At 44.5% G+C, this 17,978-nt stretch overlaps 1 long non-coding RNA gene across 1 annotated transcript; it reads right to left on the reverse strand.

Annotated features, from left to right (window-relative positions):
• Positions 1-14,122: 14,122 nt before the first annotated feature.
• Positions 14,123-17,338, reverse strand: LOC122410553 (uncharacterized). The gene is made up of 4 exons (XR_006260978.1): positions 16,663-17,338; positions 15,095-15,378; positions 14,823-15,002; positions 14,123-14,436 (listed from the first exon to the last, which is right to left on the reverse strand). It is a non-coding gene; the product is annotated as an uncharacterized lncRNA (long non-coding RNA).
• Between the last annotated feature and the right edge of the window lie 640 nt (positions 17,339-17,978).

Genomic DNA, 17,978 nt, shown 5'->3' on the forward strand with positions numbered 1-17,978 from the left:
TGACCCCACGTGCACGAAATGTCTCGCTAACGAGAAAATCGTGCTTAGACCTTCGTTCAGATCTTGGCATGAAATCTTTCACCCTCACGACCTCCAATAATCGCTGCAATCGGTGAATTTGCGATCTAGCGAGACTCCTGAAAACGCTAAATTATGTAAGTATTGATTTTTCATTGAATAAATATTGGAAAGGTTTTCCGGGGAATGGAGGAAGCGTTTTGGCTCAGGTAGGAGCTCTGGGCTTTGGCGAATGGCTTCTAATCCCGAATTTCGTCGCATTTAACTGCGAAGAGAAGCCGGCTGCTCGCGATCCTTTCGAAAGCAGCCTTTCCTCTCATCAATGATTTTCACTCGAATCATTTCGAGCTTGCAGCGAGCGAGGAGCCAGGTGATGAAAAAAGAACGAGACGCGCCCACGATTTTATAGACTCGAGGTAAAAACTTCGGCAATTCGATAAAGTTCCCCCGGCCCAATGGAGCCTTAAGAATAAAAACAATGTAAAAACTGGATGAGATTTCGTCGCAGAAGAAAAGCGAGCAGCGACAGCTCCGCGAGCGCGCAAGAGCCTCGCGATTTTTCCTGCGAAAAAGCCCATAGGCTTCTCCAATGGCGAGTCGACTAAAACGTATTAGCGAGCTTTTCCAGTGGCTCCGGAGAATCCGCGAGTTGAGTAACGAGCAAAAAGGTGCGCACACGAGAGAGCCAACGTCGGCGGGTGAACGCACCGTAAAAAACAAAAGTGCGAGCTAGCTAGAGGAGCGCGCACCCACGTATCATATTCGCGGGGGGTGGTGTAGAATCCGTCGAGGGAGAATATGCGCAGCGATAGAGATGCTGGGAGTTTTAGAGCGTGCGGGTGTTGAAGGTGCGTCGAGAGGAATGGTACGCTCGACAAATTAGCGCGTTTTAAATCCAATCCGTGCTGAAAGGGGCCTGCTTTACATTTCTCTGGCAGGAGGATCGGTGCCGGGGTCGGTACGCGGGCTATATTATGCGCTGTATTTATATAGAGAGACACATACGTCCGGGGAATACGGTGGGCTAACATTTGAGGTGTAAAATATTAAATCCCGACGCCTGTACCGCGGCGCTGCTGGGCGTCGTCAGCGAAGCGCCTCGTCGCGCTACGTACACGTGCGGACAGCTCGAGCGCCAGTGTTATCGGACAAAAGGACTGCACCCGGGCGCTCCCGAGCTCGTACAAACGCCCCGGTTACGCCCTTCCACCTGGCTCGCATTCGTATAGACGCGTTAATACACCACGTTCCAGGGCGCTCGCACGTACACACGGACCTCCGCGCGTATCTACATACACGCACTGAAAGCAGCAGCCCGAGGACTCGCTACCGCGGAGAAAGTGCGACGACGACAACGACGGAGACGAGAATCGCGCGCGCACTCTACGAGTTTACATTTAAATGTAAAAGTGGCCGGTGTACGGCGAAAGCCGCCCCGTCCCGCGGCCCCGCTCCCGCGCAAAAGCTCCTGTTTTGCATTCGAAAGCTCATGATTGCCTCTGAGCTTTGCTTTTGACGCCCCGGGCGCTCCGTCACACCGTCCCACACTCCACTCCCCCATCTACGTACGCGCACCTCTCCGACCCACCAGCTATCTTCGTTTTATCCCCCTTTTCTCCTCCCCCGTCTCGCGCCCTCGCTCCTTCTCCCTGTCTCTGTAGCACAGCAACTAAAAAGCTTTCCATCGCTTTATATCATCTCTCGCTCTGCAACACACCCATCGAGCATGCTCGCACGTTGCGAGTTTCTTCTCCGTCCGATTCACATGTTCCTCGCTTAAATAATATCTAGCGGGGAACAAAATCCAGCCGTGCTTCCGCCGAGGCGAACCTCGGCGTTCGATCCTCCTTCGCCAATCTCCCACTCCCCTGTTCCGTTCACTCGCGATCCTCGGAGAATTGTGCATTTGCCAACCGATAATTAGACGAAAAAATGACAATTCTGTCGCCTCGAGCCAATTCCGCACCTCGTCGTAGCCAAATCGCACGGAAATAACTGGCGAGCTCGTCGAAGACGTTGAACCGATTCGTCCCTATTTCTGTATCAGCGAAAAACTGCACCGCAATTTTTCAACCGGGGCAGTCAAGCGACTCGTCAGCGCGCGACGATCCGGAACTTTTCCCGTGCTGATTGAAAAATTTTGTGTGCAGAATTTTCGATAAATGCAGCAACCGCTCTTCCCTTTGCAAGGCAATCGTAAAACGGAATATTTGTCAGTTATTTAACAGAGTTCATCGATTCAATGAAGAAGCATGATTGCGCGGATGTTTTGTTGCTTCGATTAAACTCGATTTTCCACAGTCATTTCACTTAGCGAAGCACCGGCCTCTTCGGCTTCGCGATGGACTGTAACGACGGGGCTCCGGGAGGGGATTCATAAATGAATTGAGGATATTCCTCGCAGAGGCAGCGCCGCGAGTATTTACAATATACATCATGCACCAAGTATAATATACATTACCGGTAAGTTTCTTACGAGAGCTTTCGAGCTGGCGAGAATGATAAAAGGGTTCCGTGCAATTTACTATGATAGATCGAGTCGCGCGGTGTCAGACGAGTTCCATTAAGCGTTTGCGGCCTGCGTGTGTTGGTCTGTGCAGTCGCGCGAGAGAGGGAGAGCGCGAACTCCCTGAATTATTGAGCTGGCAATTTCAGCCCGGAGCATAACGCGCCAGACGGAGTGAGAAGCCTCGATTCATCGGGGCGCGAGAATTTATCCTGCATCAAACTGTCATCGGGCTCATTAAGCCTCGAAATCGCTTGTAATACTGTAGTTTAGCGATCCGGTCTTCCCCTTGACCATATTTCGGTCTCGGAACGATTTTTTTCTCGAAAATTATCTTAGGACTGTTCCCCAGGGCCCCGAATCATGGAGAAAGATGAAAAGTCCGAAAAAACTGTTCCGGGGTCTCGTTTCTCGATCCGTGCAGTCGCAACCCTTGCACCGCTCGTTTCTGAATCGATCCGGCCAAGCAAAGATCGTATTTGCATCTGAAAAAGTACAGAGAGACCGAAATAGAAATGCGGAGCGAAGATGAGTCGCCGAGATAACTGCTGCGCTCCGCATTCAGTACTCCAGAAATAATCCCTTGAAACAGGACCTGTTAGTGCTAAACTGATCCCTGTATCTGCGACGGTCGAGGTTATAACGTTACACGGTGCTCTCGTACTCGCATACGCGGACATAAAACGTGAGGAGAGCGACCAGCAGCACGCGGTAGATTACTATCTGAGATCGCCCTTCTGGTCCATATGCTGGGTTAATAAGAACCCTAATAATAACGTCGAAAGAGACTTGGACCCTTCGCGTAACAAACACACCGAACCTATATGTGCCTGTCACTAAATATTTTTCTTCTCCAACGAGCTCGTATGGAATTTCTGGCGAGATATTAAGCGCCCTCCCAGAGAGAACTTAACGAATCCGTCATAGGGGAAGACGGAAAAGCACGCCTTCAAAAAATGGGGAAAAGAGTAACAGTGCAGAATTATTCTCGCTCTCAAGTCCCGAAATGATAGATTCGACGGGTAAGATACGAAAATAAATAACTGATGGCGCTACTGTCGAGGCAACTCTTCTATCGCGAGGCTTCAGTTCATAAGATTTAGAACTATTTTTTGGATGCTGTATTTTCACTTTTAATAAAGGGCTGTGTAAAATTTCAGGGTCGATTATCGACCTGGTTTCGGAGAAATTAATTATTAAAGTTTGACCGTTTTCGTGAAAGAATTTCAAAACGGTATACAAAAACTCAACTTCCGGTTGCTATAAAAGGGTATAATTGCATAGAAATTCATGAAATTCTGGAAAAAAATTCCAATTCGTATACTCAACACTCGCAGTAATCTAATACTCACAAAAAAAAGTTGCACCTATCGGCTTATTTTTTATGGAATATTAAGTTTAATTTGAACTTCCGGCATTGGATTTCGCAGTCCTAACCTCCATTTTACAGATCGACGGAAAACAAGTTAAGGTAACTCCTGTACTGAATGCTAGTCAAATGAGTGCTAAATTTTCAAAACGCTTTTAGACCAAGTTTAACGTACCGATTAAATGTATTCATAGTGGATTTGTATTACAGCATGTCTCATTAAAATGTAAAAATATTAAAAACGCTAGTTTTGCAAAACCATCAACTGATAAATACAAATTTCCACGCTGACACATTTTCACTGGTATTTTTCAAAGAATTATCTGCCTTTTTTCATCGATTTTATTGCAACAAGTCTGATTTTGTTCGTCAACTGGTCCTCTATGAATCCACCGTGTAGTTGTTTTTTTAAATTGATCGTTTCACTGTTGCAGCTAATCGTTCATTAAGTGAAAAAACTTTTTCATTAATAATTTCTCTCAGGAATGAGTTTAAAGAAAAATCTACGTGGTGAATTCGTAGAGGATCAGTTGAGGAACAAAATGATATTTGGTGCAATGAAATCGCTTAAAAAATACAAATGATTCTTTGAAAAATACTTGTGAAAATGTGTCATCATGGAAATTTGTATCCGTCAGTTGATAGTTTTACAAAACTATAATTTTAAATATTTTTTCACGTTAATAAGATATGCTTGAATACATATCTACTAACAATAAGTTTAATCGGTACGTTGAACTTGGTTTAAAAGCGTTTTGAAAATTTAGCACTCATTTGACTAGCATGCAGTACAGGAGTAACCTTAAACAGTTACGAATGATCGAGTAGAAAAAGACGGAGAGAACCGGTGTTGGACTGTTTTTACATTTTTACAATTCAATGCAAAAATTCGTTTAAACAATTACACATAGAAAATTTGAGTTATTAGAAATATTTTTTTTCCAAACGTCAATAATATTGATTACTTAAAATCTCAAGTATTAGCAGATAGAAAAAAACTGAGAAAACCTCCTGAAAATCGGCATCTAGTTTCAGTCGGTTCCCGAGCTCTCGAGTCACTTCGATTGCACTAAAACGCTAGAGGGCGTTGCTCGGCGCTCTCGTGTCGACGCTCTCGAAATAATAAAACACAGAGAGCTGACTCGGAGGGAGGCAATTCCTGGCGATGTGTTTTCAGTCTCTTCTTCCTCGTCATCGCCAGAGCATCCTCTTTCGTATTCGTATATATTTGTTCCCCCGGATCCTCGTAGCGGAGTGTTCGAAAATTATGCAAATGGGGCGGAGAAAAGCTTTGATAAACACGGGAGTCTCTGATCGTTATGCAGATCGAGGCGGCTGGGAGGCAGCAGGCCCATGTAAAATGGCGGCAATCTCACCCTCCGCCCCCGCGACTCGTCTCGTCAAAAGTGGGCTGTGCCTTATGTCACGCGTACGTATGTAAAATACAAAACATGTACAGCGAAAAAAACATATATTTGCGACTGGCGTTATATGTTAGAAAATTGTGCATGGATACGCGTACAAAAGAGCAACGAAAGAGAAAGATAAAGTCTCGCGCGCGTCCCCTGCTTTTATCCAATGTTCAGAATATAACTTCGCACCCCCCCCCCCCCCCCCCCCCCCCCGCGCGACATCGCGCAGCATTAGAGGAAGAGAAACGTGAGAGAGAAAACGAGCGACTATTTCGTGTGTTCCTCTCACCCTCGCTCACCGAGTTACCCGCTTATATGCGGGGACGAAGCTCCGAGGCATGGCGCGAATTCGCTCCCGCGCGACATCGCGCATCCCCCACTATGTCCACATCGCCCGCGATTTTCACACCCCGAGCTTATCCTCGACGAGAAGGAATATAACGCATTATAACACCCCCACAAGCTCGCACGATCGTGCATTTCACCACCCAGAACCAGTGACATGTCGACGTCTTTTCATTTATTCATACACCCGTTACGTCCCTGCGACTGCGCCTTAAAACCCTTTGCATCAAACGGGGAGAACCCATGAAATTCATGCATAAATGGCTCCCAATAGAAATCGGGGCAGAACGAGCCTCCGGAACTAAGATTTTGGGCTCAATCTTAAAACCGTGCTTAGTGCTATTCGTTAGTGAATTGCTTGTCATTCGTTATCGATTGGAAAATCTTATCGAGGTTGGAAACACCTCGAGGTGCTTTCTTCGTGACGTGAACGTAACTAAGGCTAAAATTTCAATATTTCTACTGTACAAGTTCTGGGAAAGAGAAACGAGCGAGGAATCAGTTTTTTCGAATTATCTTCACAAAATTTTGTTCCCATTTGGCTCGGGGCAGCTTACGAGTGCTTGGAAAATGAGCAAACTGTTATAATCGGAACCACAAGTCTGCAGCCATTTTTTATGACAAACACGAAAATGGAAATCGAGAAATAACGAATGAAAACGAATTCTTCTTTTGAATGAGCTCAGTCGTTTGTCGTTTCGAAAAAAATAGTCGAATCCGCTGTGTTTTCGTTCAGATAGAGAATTTTATTCGCTGAACATTTTTTCCTCACCAAAATGACTGTTTCCTGACAAGTAACAACCGAGGAATCGTACGAGTGCAAACTTTAATAAAAAATTCCTCGAAACCGTTAAAAAGCAACGAAATCCTTCGATTTTTTATTTTTACTTGATTTATTGAGAATCCTCCCATTAAATATGATCGATCGACGTAAAATCCTGGCACTGGATACTCCGAGGAATGAATCATGAAAGCAAAGTCGATCGATCCCCGACAACCGTGGTGTTTCGCGTCTCAATCATTTCTCCGAGATACGAAGGTGATAAAAGCGATGGAAGAAGCGAGTGCAGTTACCGGCTGGAGGCCCTAGCTCCCGTTGAATAGGGGAAAGTATCGCGAGCGTCCTCTCGTTTAAGGGGGCTGCATGTAATCGATATAGGAAAGGTGGTAAAATGGGTACGGATATGTTAGCTGTGTTGCTGAGTTCGCGCTTCGAGCGATGTTTTATTCATAGATTACGCGTGAAAATAGCGAGGTGCGAGAGAAGGCGGCGAAAGCAGGTACCGAAAGAGCCCCCTGTGTTTTCTCTCTTATACCGTGCTAACTCGTTTCCATCGTGCTTTGTACACATAAAAAGAGAGAATGTAGCTTGACTCACGCACACGGAGGGAACGACGGCAGGTACGTACATGCGCGACGACAGTAGCGAGAGTATCGCGGATATTTAAATTGCAGGGCTTTTCCTCGACGAGAGCGCGAAGAGAACAGAATACTTTAACGCCTCGGCTAATTGCACGTCTACGTGGGATGAATAAAACTCCTTTGGATTAGCTGTACAACGCTCTACGAGCAAATCCACTGACGCGGTTCTCTCTCTCTCTCTCTCTCTCTCGCTCGACGTATATATTAGTATTCTGACAGTAAATAAAGCGTGGCCTACGATCGTTAAAGTACTTCCGAAATAAATTCCTTTCGGGATGATAAAAACTCGCGAGGCTTCATTATATGATTGTTCGTTTACAGGGTTCCCGGTTGCTCGGTGGAGGCCTATTTTCTCGTGAACAAAGCTGCGAGCTGAGAACTCTGCTGACTGATATTCCTGTGGACCAACGACATTGGATCGGTTCCCAAATGGCCGGCTGGAATCGATGATTTTTTGGACTCCTGCAGCTCTAGCTGCTCGCTCTTCGCTGGGAGGACGCGGCCTGGGGGAAAAAAACAAAAATTTTTATCAAGCGAATAAACTTCGACGAATTCGCTACTTCGATAAGTCGAATTTGAAAGCAATTCGAACAACTTTGGCCCGAAAAGTGATTGAAAAGCTTCTTGAACAATTGTCGAGGGGAAAGGGTCCTAAAGGAGACGCAGCGGCAGGTCGAGGCTGGAAAATTTAGCGATGCTCACAGGGACACTGGAGAATTCTCGAAGCTCATGAACCCGCTGAGGGCCGTTTTGTTGGGAGAGTAAGAGAGAGAGAGAGGGGGGAGAAAGATAAGTTTATAGTTACGTAGAGCGAAGTGGAGAGTCGTGCGGGAGTCTGGGTTCTCTCTCGCCCGATTGGCCGAGATACGAGCGAGCGCTCTTGGGCGTGGTTCTCTCCGGTGGTGCTGCTGGATGTATAAAGCCTCGAAAGAGACGACGAGCGAGCGAGCGGGTTCCCTTCTCTCGGGGTCTCGGCGTTACCAGCCAACCGTTCCCTCCATTCAATTATTATTTAATTATCCTAATTGCCTTCTGGCCGTGAGCGCGCCTCGCTCTTTCCCTCTCTCTCTCTCGACGTATGTGAATATCGCACAAGCGTTATGCGCGAAGCTCTCCTTCGATCTGCGAAATCCACCGCTCCGTAACCACCTAATCGGCCTCGATCCTAATAGTAGTAGCTCAAATATAAATATACATTCGCTACTATTCCATCTCGCAAGAAACTCTTCTCAAGTCGCCCGCCATTCCCTCTCGTCGAGATTATCAAGGAGAGAGAGAAACGCGCCTTCCCAAACGATCTAAAGTTTCAGCCCTCCCGTCATTATCCACTGGCAGCTCCGAGCCAGAGCCTCCGTATCCACCTTGCCAACGGAATAAATACTCCCTGAAAAGAAGCAACGAATCAAACTGCTGTGCACGTAGATTAAACAGAAAACTCAAGAATCGAATCAATGCTTATCAATGTTTTTCCTCTCCTCTCGCAGTAAACACCGGAATAAAATTGCTCCAATTTCCATTTATTTAATCCCAATTATTATATGCACGAGGACTCGACGAAACGAACGTGGAATTAGAAAACCAAAAGTGCCTTGCGCACAGCAACTTTCTAATGGTGTTAATTTGTCCTTTTGTCCACTTGACATATGCTTCACGATACTAGTATTATCCTAGAGAAAATGTACAATTAGTCCACCGTATAATAGACAAACCGTAGGCCAGCACATGCACGTATAGACGCAGTGGATACATTCTGTGCGGAAGCTAAATTGGACTGACAGTTAAACTGTGACAAAAGTACAATAGAATGCGTCGTTTCCTGCAACGTCCACGACATGTGCTCGATTGTTTGTTCGTTCGTTGGTTTTTTTCTCCTTTTTTTCATACGTTGCTCCGTTTCCCTCTGCGCACCTTCCGAGAGTCCCTGCGCTCGTGTCTGTCACCCTCTATTTTTTCCGTCATGCAGTCTCCTTTTGTCTTCTCACACTGTTGTATATTTATGTCGACGCGCGTGTGTGTGTGCCTTTTTTCCACGTCTCTGGGCTAGTTTAACTATGGAAAAATTGATGAGACGCTGTACATTTTTCAATTACAGAATGCCCATTTTCAAGTATGGGAACTGACGAATTATGGGAGTTCCGTTGTCTCGGCACTGTGCGAGGATCTCAAAAGAGAAACGACTCGATGCAACGGTGGTGAGTGGAGAAAATGCATCGCGGGGAATCTCGAATTAAGTGGGAGGATGAAAATCGAGTGACGTTGAAGACTCGTCGAGGGAAAAGGTGCTTCGGAATCATCGTCGCTACTTGATACGCGCGGGGCGACGGAAACTGGTGGGAACTTTTTCGAAGGCTTTTCCTTCAATGGAAACGATTATTGTGACACAGTCTACGATTCACAAATCATTGTCCATGGACGAGGAAATTTTTCATGAAACAGCGTCCTCATATCGAGTTGACTAAGCCTCGTTTGATGACGCTCATTATCGTGATGCGCTGTTTCCTGCCTGCAGTCGTTCAGTAACGTACCGCATACGCGATCTTGACTTCGAAATGAAAATCTCTGCTAAGCTCCTCGTAAATGTGCTCCACGGAATCTCCATGTTGCGGCTCGAAGTGGAACCTTTTTTGAGTGCACTCTCAACGATCTGCAATCACAAAACAATATCGTAATTGAAAAATTCGACAAAATTCCATTTCGAAAGGACGAAAAACGTCAATTTATCTCGTGAAAATAGACAACCCACAAAAATGACGGATCAGAAAGCATTTGCAGGAACGAAATCAGGCTTTAGTGTCGCAGATAAGTTACGTAATGTTTCTGCTGCGTTTGAAAAAGCAATTAGTACGAGTAAGTGTTGGTCTCGACTCATAGATTCGGATACTTTTGAATAGATTTTCCATAAATTATGGGCCGAGAGTTCTTTACGAACGGAATAGCGCGAGAGAGGTAGCGAACGATTCGCGGTGGCGTGGAGCACGAGGAGGATAATAATGTAATTCGATTGGCGGGAGGGAGGGCGGAAAATGGGAACGGGAAAACGAGAGGGCGTTGCCAATAAGGGCGACTGTTTGCGTCTTTGTCTGCTCTTCAATCGCGTTACTTCGTTAACCCGTTCTGCTCATCCCTCATTTGGATAGGCGAACATGAAGAGAGAAGACCGAGGTGATATCAGCGGAATATCAATTATAGTGATTAACTGAGACGCCCGACGACGAAGACGCGAGCCGAAACTTCGACTCCCTTGAGACACTGGAAGCGGTTCAAGGGAACGAGCTCAGTGGGAGGAGGCAGTGGAAGATGTAAAAGGACGCGGCACCGATGAGACCCGAGGGTTGAAACAACGCTCCTCGTCGAGCTGACGAAAACCCCTCGACATTGAGAACGTCCCTCGTTATTCCTCTCAACATTCTTCACCGACGAATAACATCTTTTGTCTCTCCCCCAATCGCCGATTGATATTCAAAAAATCTACGCGAGTCAAGCGAAGAATCCCAACCGCTGCCGGACTCGTTGATTCAACGATATCTCTCATTGAATGCGAATCACTTCTTCTGCTCCTTCTTCTTCTTCTTCTTCTTCTTCTTCTTCTTCTTCTTCTTCTTCTTCTTCTTCAGGACACAATGGAATCGAAGTCGTCTGCCGAATATTCACTGGCTCACCTCCATTCAGAGTCACCTGGGTTACTTCAATTAAACTTCGCTCGACTCCCCTGCAAAAGAATCAAATGATGGTACACAAACGAGTTGCTGACAAATGGGACAAAGCGTAAGAAGTAATAAAACGCGCCAATAAGAAAAAACGACTCGACGAGATCGTGGAAGATGAAATTTTCTTTTCCTTTAGTTTTAAACGAACGAACGTAGAATTTCCAGACACGATAAAAACTTTGATTCGGTCCGGCGCACAATGAGGAAAAGCACTGCAGGGAATTTCGTCCTTGAAATAATGTCAAATTTGTAAAAGTAATTTCTCAATTTTACTGTCTTTTTACCCCCATTTTCGTGACGCAGCAATAAACAATTATTTTGTTTGAGTCTAGCCGCAGATTCGAAAATAATTAAAACGATTAGTAATTGTAGAAATGAATGGATGCCCGAAAGTGCACGCGGAGCGTTTGATTTTCAATGAAAATTCAGTGAAAAATTTCAAAGACGAATAAATATGTTGATTAGATCGATCCGATTGAATCCCCTTGAGGGTTTTCCATGCACTGAATTTCTAATGTCGTGGCAGCAGGAGTGGGACATTGTAGAACGTGAAATCAGATGCCTCGGGGCTAAGTCGTACAGCTGTCCGTTCGAGGATCATCAGGGCATGTACGACTTTATCGTGCATTGTGCGTAGAATATCCGATCTAACGAAGCGTAAACGTTTGCCTGGCTACACTGCCTCTAATTGACAAATTCGATTTTTCTCGCTGCGGCTGCGTATGTAGCGAATGAGTTCGCAGTTAGATCTCGGAGCAGAGCGGCGGGGGGTTGTGTGCAGAGGAGCTTGTCCAGTGATCCAGTGATTTCCGAAAATCGAACGATTCTCGCATTTGTAGATGGGCGCGGAGGATTCGTCGCTTCGGGAAAATTCGGCACGGTGAGGCGGGGACTGGAGGCAAGTTTATCCGACGTCGAACTATCGCGCGAGGCGCGATTCTACTCCCGTAATCTTTCGACACGGTTAAGGGGATTTGATTTTATTCGAAAAATCATAAAACTTTTCATCTCATGAGCAAACTCGAAATCCCTTCGATTCTCGTTATTTCCAATGGTTTCGTCACTCGTGCGTGGAAATAACGCGATTTTGTAATAAAGGAATACAAGAAACGGGAGGAAAGTCACGACTGCCGGGAATTAGCCTCTTCGCAGTTTTTAAAATCGTTATTTAATCGAGGAGCACACACACACGCGTGCCACGGCTTAAACACGAGAGCATCGTAAGCTCTCAATCGCTCGGGCCCTTGCAAGTAGGGCGTTGAAGAGCGGATCAGAGGGTGAATTATCGTAGAATCAAAATAATTCGATGGCCCATCCGCATCTCCAGCGATCCACTAGGCCGAACCCGAGTTAAGAAAAAATGTATTTGTCCCTGCGAGCGTGTTTGTGTCCGTGAACGCGTGCGCCACCTAAAACATCGAAACTCACCCTCTTCACGGGTCTCGGCCATCTCTGTGCCGACAAACCATTGTCCCGATCGGAACGTTAGGGGAGGATTATAAGCTCATCGCTTTCCACCTTAAAACCCGTTAACCCGACGCACGCCGCTCGCCCCAACAACATTTGGACACTGTGAATACCTTTCGTTTTTACTTTTCGATCTCTTCTCTTCGAACCTTTCTATACCATGTCACGCTCTATTCGAAATCCATCAACTATTGACAGTTTCTTATTAATTATTCTGTTACCAGTAAAAAGTGTGCTTTTCCTTTGGGGTTGCCTTGGACTCGAGCTCCTCAAGTGTTGGAAAAAGGGCGGAACAAGCAAGGATGGTTTGTTATCGATTTTTCTGTGAAGAAAGATTGCCAAGGTTTTTCGTTAAGGAATTTGATGAATATCTGATGCAAAGTACTCGGTTTTCTACAACTTGATTTTTTAATATTTAGCTGGGAATTTATTCGGAGCATTGAGGGTTTGAATCAATTTAATTTTTGTTGAGCTAACGAATTTTGTTTGTTTGCCACGATTGGGGTTGATCCAAAAAGAACTTTGCTGAAGCAATTTATTTGTTTTTTCAACGAATTTCTTTCTTTTTGTGTGCTTCTATCAATGCTACGAATCGTTCAAAATTTATAGGGTCAGCAAGAGCAATCGGAAAATAATGCAAAACCCGACAAAAGGTATTTCGTGCCTCGATTATTATTACACAAGAGCGCGTCCGAGCTGCCAGTTAATTGGGCAGCCTTGGGGCAAATTAATGCCATGGCTCGGAAGACCCATGCTCGTACCATTGACACGACGCATTTGGTGGGTTTGAAAAAAAATGGCAGATGTCAAGGACCTTGGTTCTTATTGAAAAATGTGAAAAAAAAAATATTTTTCGAACATTTGAAATTTTAAGCGAATTCGATCCGTAGGCAAAATGGATCTTTGCAGGAAACATGTTCGGGAGAAAGAAAGAGTAAAAAGATGGAGAGAGAAATCACTTTACGTAACAATGACGCAACTTCAACCAGCAAGAATCCACAGCAGAATCTCCCATTAAAATTCGATCTTGATCCCCTGCGTAAAACGTGGTCCCGCGAGTAGAAGTAAGTAGTTGCACATTTGGCTTGAGTTTTGACAATAACCCTGCTGTGGAGCAGGATCCCCCTCGCATTTAATTCCACGAGCCATTGATGTTCGACTATTTTACGTAAAGCTCGCGTCAAAGTGGGCTCTCGATCTTATCGGACTTTTATCCTCACTGCTAAATATTTGAGCACAGTTTTTTCCCCCCAACTTTCAATCTCACCACAGCAGAGAATCATTTAGGCTCGAACTGTGTCAAGTATCGGCAAAGATCCATTGAATATTATCGGTGCATCGAGTTGGGGGCTCGCCACAATGCTGACGCTGTACGGAGCCCGCGAGAACTCAAATTCTGAGCCATTACGAGTAAAGCTACAGCACAAATGCTCTCGCACAAATTTTCTTTAGTTACAAATTACAAAAAAGGTTGTTTTACAACGAAAGAGAATTGGCAACGGCCTTAATGAGAGGTTACGGAACAGTTCGATGTGAATCCTCGCTTCCAGGACGTTGAGGTAGAAGTTAGTGGAAGGGAGCCAGAGGAATTAGGGTGGAGGATCGAGTCTCGAAAGCTCTGGTGATCCTATATGCTCCGGAGGTTTGAGGATCGCTAAAGCTCCTCCGTCGCCCCCCCCCCCCCTCCTCTCAACTCTCTCTCTCTCTCTTTCTCCTTCCCCCCGGTGTTTCTCTCTTCGGTAACCCACAGGTAAGGTATACACGTAAAACGTGACACGGTTGGTAAAGCCGGAGCTGGCTTTGTTAAGCTCGCGGATTCTGAGTGCCTTTGATACGTGTACTTGCACGCTAACTAACCAACCTAAGCTACATCGGAGTATATGTTGCCAACGAGGATATATAATGGAACGAGATATCTCGCCCATGTATACTTCTGCTATTATACTATATGCTTCGACGAGCTTTTCTCAGCCTCCTTCGCAAACGTCGGAAATCTACAGTCGAACCTCCTCATAAGCCTGCTCGCCACGAGCCTCTTCTGCTGGGCTATCAAGGTGGACAGTTGCTCTCGAGACTTTTCGAGCTCGATGGCCAGCTGCTTCCAACGAGACCCGAGCGAATATCGCATCCCCTGTTACGAGCCTCGTGAGCGAAACGCCGTGTTCTGTTTCATCTTCTTCGATTTATAACCTGGAAATGGTAGATCAATTAGGGCGAGAAACTTGGTGAACATTCGATAGGTGCTTGGCTGCTTGAACACCGAGGAAAAAACACTCCGACGGAATTTTCGTCGGGTTAGCGAATCGTGGCGAACCGAATGGAGTTTGTTGATCGAAACTTCAATTCCGTAGATTTAAATACTCAACTCGTTGACTCGAATCGGTCCTCGCTGCGACAGACTGACTTGGTGATCCAACGAATACATTTTGTTGAATCTGATAACTTTTCTTTCAACCTACCATCATAATCGGTCAATAATTCAATTGCACCAGCAGCAGGACCACGATTCGCGATAAAATGATTTCCCCCAGCCCCCCCCCCCCCCTAAACAGGCTCGTAGCGGGACTCGACTGTACCTGAACGAACGTAAAATGCTTGGCAGAAGAAGTGACCAAGTCGTACGACTCGATCAAAGACTTATTCGACTCTTGTACCGCATTACGAATATTCGTACGTCGTCGTTTGTGAGCACTTGCGAGTGTGCTTTGCGAGCGTGGGCGAGAAATACGGATTCCCTCCTCGATACTGTGTCCCACCTGAAAATTCGATTACCACGTTAATTTTAATGCCATTGTGGCCGATGAAACTCGCGACGAAATAGATATTCGTCCTGGAGCTTTCCTACTACCGATTTCCAAACGTTATTGCTCCGTCATCCTGAATTTAAACGAAGCGTCGCTCCATGAATCTTGATTATCCGGCCCCGAGGAAACGACACCGACGAATTATTCACCTGTGAGCTTTTTATAATGAAGTTCCTTTGCGTTTGCCTCCTCCCAGACGAGATCGCAACGCTCGTCTCGTTGCCCAGCGTTCTCCCGATCAAATTGTCCTCGTTTTATTTCCTTCGCACTCCGATTCACGGCTGACAATACTCTCGGAGCATCAACTTCCACGAGGTCCCGGATTCACCTGAAATTTTGCACAAACGTTTTATTTCGTGTCGCAAAAAAACAGCTTCGAACATTTTTTTGGCGACTCTCAATATTTTTGAGATTCTGAATTTTCAGTAATTTCTTCGTTTTTTTTTTTAGTTTGGGGACAAATTTCATCATCGAAGTGGTTCGAAATTCGAAATACGCGTTTCCAGTTTTAGAGATGATCGTGAGAGCGCTTTTTACGTGCATTTTGACAGGAAAGTGCAAAATTTAAGGAGTTTCGGTTAAACTCAAAATCGAACGATTCCGTTGATGCAAATTGATATTTTTCGACTCGTTTTTAAGCCTACGAGATCTTGTGATTCGTGATCGAACGACCTGAAACATTTTTTTCTACGGTCGGTAGTGTAACGTCAGGCAAATTCGAATGGGAAGTTTGGGAAAATCGAAGTTTTCAATATTTGGAAAAAAATCTTCGAAATAGTTACCGTGCGGGTGGGTTTTACGTGAAATTTGACAGGAAATTGTGGCCGAAGGATGAACCTTCAAAGTTGAAGGCTCGTGTTTGAGCACGATTGATTTTTTTTAGAATTTTTATAATTAGAAAAAACTTTCGATACGTGAAAAAATGATGAGATTTTTCTAAGGATTTTTTTGAATTCGTGTAGGGATTTAAAGAACGGAAAAGTTTGGAGGAGACCGTGCGTCAGGAAAAAGAAAGTTTGTACGGAAAAATTTGGCAATTTTGATAGGAAGAGACGATTTTCCGTTTGCACGCGGATCCCTGAACGTCGAGAACGTGAGTCGTGAGATATATACGCGTGTAATTTATCGTGCGGTGAATGAAAATGAGGGATGGAAAGAGGGAATTGTGGAACTTTAGTTTAGGTGTGTGGTCGCGAGATGCGGTACGCGTGGGGCGAGGCGAAAAAGCGAAAAAAGAATGGCAAAGCCTCTCGGGTACAAAGCCAAAGCGCCATAACCACTTAAGAGCTTTCGGAATGGAGAAACGAGGACGAGAAGAAGCCGATCGTCTTTTTCGCGTAAAAAGAGTAAGCCGATTTCGCTCGTAGAGTGCCCTCGGTTATATCTTTATAAATGTAACCACTCCCGGACTCTTGGAAAATTCCATAAAGCTGTACACACACTTACACACCCGTAAATATCTCTATTCATACATATATACATCGTAAATGTATTATGTACATCGGTACAAGGGTGCCATATCGCTCAACGGATTTGCAAAATTATCTCCATTGTTGTGCCCCGACGATAAACCCTATATTTTCACATAAAATATATTTTTCAAAAGAATTACATTTTTTCGAAGTGTCTCAAGCCACAAAGCAGACGATTTAATGCACCATCAAAATTACTTCGTCGAACTTTATAAATCGATTTTTAGAAAATTCACTCCCGCGCACGGTTCGCCGTCGAAAATTTGGCACTTTTTATTTCAACACACTTTCCATAACGGCTTTTTCACGTTGCCACTATGTCAGTGAATATCTTCGCTCATGCGAGTCACGACAAATGGAGGTTATAAACTCTGTTAAACTCGTTGGAAAATAATTTTTCTTCAGTCTCTCAATCGAAGCTTTTGTTGTTTTCAGTAACGGTTTTAGAATCGCATTGGCGCAAAGATTATTCACTGGGTTTTATTGTCGTTTACTTATTGAATTATAGGATTAAATGCAGTGAATTGCTTTTTTTAAGTATAAACGTTCCAAATGTGTTGAGCTGTCTTGTCACGATCGATATTTCCAAGAAAGTGGTGATCGACAATCAAATTCGAGTGTGTAAAGTTTTGTCAACTCGTTTGAAACGTATATAACCACGAAATAAATGTCCAATCGATTCCGAAGTTTCTATTCGGAATCCCGACAGTTCTTATACAGATATTTTTTAAATATTTGCACCCACTTTTTCCAAATTTAATCATCACATAGATTTTATAACAAAATAAAAAAAAGGGTGGGAAACAAGTGATTCGGTCCCTGGTTCCTTTGTGAATTGTTCTGTTCGTCAGCTGTATATTATCGTCAGATTCCTGCTAGCGGCAGCACTGTCTTGAAAGATTTCGACAACGACGAACCGACAAAAGTTCGTTGTTCATGCAATTGTTTTCTTGATTTCGGCCTAGTTTTTATTCTTGCTTCATATTGAACTGATGTTGGAATTTTTTATATGATTTAATTTGTAGCCAATTTTTCGATTGACTCTATTCAATTTTTCTGTTTCGTTCAAAACTTCGGTACACGTGCATTATTGCTGTGCTAATACACTGAAATTTAATTTCTTTTCTCGAAGTTATTGCTATAGAAAAGCTTCATGAGGGTATGAGGCTTGGTATGAGGAACGAAAATTTGAATTCTTTCATATAATGAATATTTAAATTGTCGGCAATAAAGAGTTACCACATGTTGATATGAAAAGAAATTCACGGACATATTATCTCACCCTCTTTACCTTGTCAGATTCCTATTACACCACTGCCCCGCTGATATATATTTATGATGATCGAGTGAGTTGTCAAAATAAGATAAAGCAGACGTTTGCGGAAAATGAAAAACCAAACGATAGTTATATTTTTACCTTCAAAATTCCCCCAAATAGGGAAATTCGATTTTTTTG

This window comes from Venturia canescens, chromosome 5 (assembly GCF_019457755.1).
Source record: "Venturia canescens isolate UGA chromosome 5, ASM1945775v1, whole genome shotgun sequence".
Taxonomy (NCBI): Eukaryota; Metazoa; Arthropoda; class Insecta; order Hymenoptera; family Ichneumonidae; genus Venturia; species Venturia canescens.